Raw genomic sequence first — 3,061 nt, 5'->3', positions numbered from 1 at the left:
AGAATTAATTACGCCCTTTTATACCAAGGCGTAGCACAACTCTCATATCTGGACAGCTAGAACACCCCCAAATACAATGGAAGATTGATTTTGTACAGCTTCTGTAGAGATGCCCTGAATGATAAAGCAGCGCACACCTTTAGAGCAGACATAGTTCCTCTGTCACCGTCGTCTGACATTCCAGATAGGTTTGTTAAAGGAAGGGAAACCCTGCTGGCAAGGAAGGGCCACTTTACTGCAGCCATACGTAATGTCCTGAAAATCCTTGAGCTATGCAAGTCTTTAGTTATCATGTCACAGATCTGGCCTTATCTGGGCTCCTGTCACGCAACAGCAGCGTGTCTGGCTTCTTTTGCATCGTTTCTCATGGAGATTTACTTTGGAATTTCATGAATAAAAAAAGGTTTGAAAGAGTTGTGTTTCTTTCTTGTCAGCAGTCGGGGAAACATTTTGAAAATATGTAGCAGCTTCCTCTATCACTCTGTATTCCCTTTACATTTTATCTGCAATATTGTGACTTAATTCATCCATTCGAAGTCTCTGAAGCAAGTTTTAGTTTTGACCTTAGACTGTATAACCTGCATTCTCTCAATGGCCAGCAGGGAGAAATCCACAGGTTACAAAAGAAGCCAGATTGTATAGAAGTCTAAGAAAATGACCCTATTTTTCACTTGATTTATTACCTCAACACACATTTTTCTAATGAGTTCATGGACTCAATCTGTAGTTTCAAGTCTTCTTCAATGCCATGCGATATCATTTTACGGTCCCATTTAGAGTAAAATAGATGACCAAGCAGGAAATGCTTTAGGAGCAGGGGTAGACTGGCATTGGAAAGTTTGGGAATTTTCTTGGTGGGCCAGTCTCCTGAGAGGGCTGGCCTTTTTCCCCAGCCCAGCATTATATACCTTTTTACAACTGGCAATGGACTTCAGCATGATGTCAGGAAGACACTGGTCCCTTTCATTAGACGGATGTTAAATTTTGGTTGGCATGAAAATTGAGTTAATATTTTAAATGTCTAACAATGTTAGAATTTCACATTGTGTGGATGTTGATGATTTTGGGTTTTGTTCTCTATACCTTATAACTAAATGTCATTATTCCACATCAAGATGATGTTGGCATGAGACGTTTGTAAGACAGATATTGGTTGCTTAACACAAATTAAACCAACAAAATGTTGTCATCATCTATTGTCAGTATTCTACATCAAACTGATGTTGGCATGAGATGCTCTTACATTAATTACATTACATGTTGGTCACCCAACATCACAACCTAAGCTCAACCAAATATTAATGTTTAACGATGTTGGTGGCCTGCTGTAACAACTTATCCTGAAAACCAGATATAGTCACGAGTGTATCCTTCCGCTAACTTTATCAAATCTGTCACTGAGGCAGCCTCTAGCTCACCTGCTGGAGCGTGCGCCCCACATGCTGAGGCTTTGCAACAGCCCGAGTTCGATTCTAGCCTGCAGCCTTTGCTGTGTGTGATACCCCCTTCCTCTCCCACGTTTCCTGTCATGCTACGACTGTCCCATCATTAAAAGGAAAAATCCCCCAAAAAAATAATCTTAAAAAAAAAAAAAAAAAACTGTCACTATCTCTCCCTGTCAGTTCCTACTGGGCTGTTTGTCATGCCTTTACTATGAGTGTCATTTTTAGGTGTAGTACATTTATAGTGTCGGCTGATTTGACAATAGAGTTGTGAGTGATGGCTGACTTGATTGCATTATTTTTAGGACATGACCTGTAACGGGCACCATGTTAATCCTTCAGAATCAGAGGGGCAAAGGTTGAAAATTTTAGTTTCTATGAAAACTTGCTGATAAGGGTACCTGTATAAATACAGGTAAACCATTAGTTTCAGGGTGGAAAAGAGTTTCAGCAGAAACGTTTGACGTAAAATATTTTACTTTAAAGCCAGCAGCTCACATATTTCTTACTTCTCCATACTGCCTGGACTTATGACAACAGGTTGTATTATGAAATAAAGTGACTTGTTGAATCTTTTCAGGCCAGAAGTACAAAGTCCTTCATTGTGAAACCTTATTTCAGTGGTTGAGTACACCTCTTCAGTTTTGTAAACCTAAAATAAACTGTCAGAGTAAGATAGAAATGAGGAACCAAAACCAAAATGAAAGTAAGTATAACATGTATAATGAAGGGCGGTTATCTTTCATAGAGAAAGATTTTGGTTTCTCAGCGTCCTTTGAGCTTTTTAAGCCCCTGTATGGTTCTAAAGAAGTTCTCTACCTGTTCTTCTCCCAGCAAACTAAACCAAACTAAGGTGAAGGACCCTTGAAGCCACTGTATGGTTCTTCTGAGATCTAAACTAAACTAGACAAAAGTAAACTAAACTGAACTAAAGAACCTTTCAGACTTTTCAATGTTCTTCCAAGGTGCTCTACTGGTTCTTTCTCCACTAAACTAAACTAAACTAAACTAAACTAAAATAAACTAAACTAAACTAAACTAAACTAAACATAAAGAACCGGCAGAAAACCTTTAAGCCCTGTATGGTTCTTTGGAGGTTTTATATTGGTTCTTAAACTTAATTTGGTTTAGTTTACTGGATAAAGAATAAAAAGACTACATTAAAATAGCCTACGAAAAGTGTATTTCTAGGGGACAACGCATTAGAGCAGTGGATCTTGACCTTTTTGTCCCTGTGTAAACAGAAATTTCCCAGGTTTTAAAATGTTAAATTTAAAGTGATTCCCAGTTAGCATATAATACAAGATTCTGAATCTTTTAAACCAACATTTTATAAGAAATGATGAATAATCATTCATACTTTAAGTGTAAGAGTCTTTTAAATGCACACCGACACATCAATGGTATTATCTGACATTGATCAAGGGCCCCAGGCTTTATAGCACCTCTAATAGTTCTCTATCACTATTTTATAAAGGCGCTGTATAGCTCCTGTAAAAGATAAGTGCTATATATAGCATCAAGACAGGTTCCCCTATGATCATCAGCCAAAGAACCGCTTTTGGGTACCATCTTTGTTTTGAGTGTTTAGAAACCTGAAGACATGGAGAGTACAATAA

The sequence above is a fragment of the Plectropomus leopardus genome, chromosome 9 (genome assembly GCF_008729295.1).
Source record: "Plectropomus leopardus isolate mb chromosome 9, YSFRI_Pleo_2.0, whole genome shotgun sequence".
NCBI classification, from domain to species: Eukaryota; Metazoa; Chordata; class Actinopteri; order Perciformes; family Serranidae; genus Plectropomus; species Plectropomus leopardus.
This window is presented reverse-complemented; position numbering follows the sequence as displayed.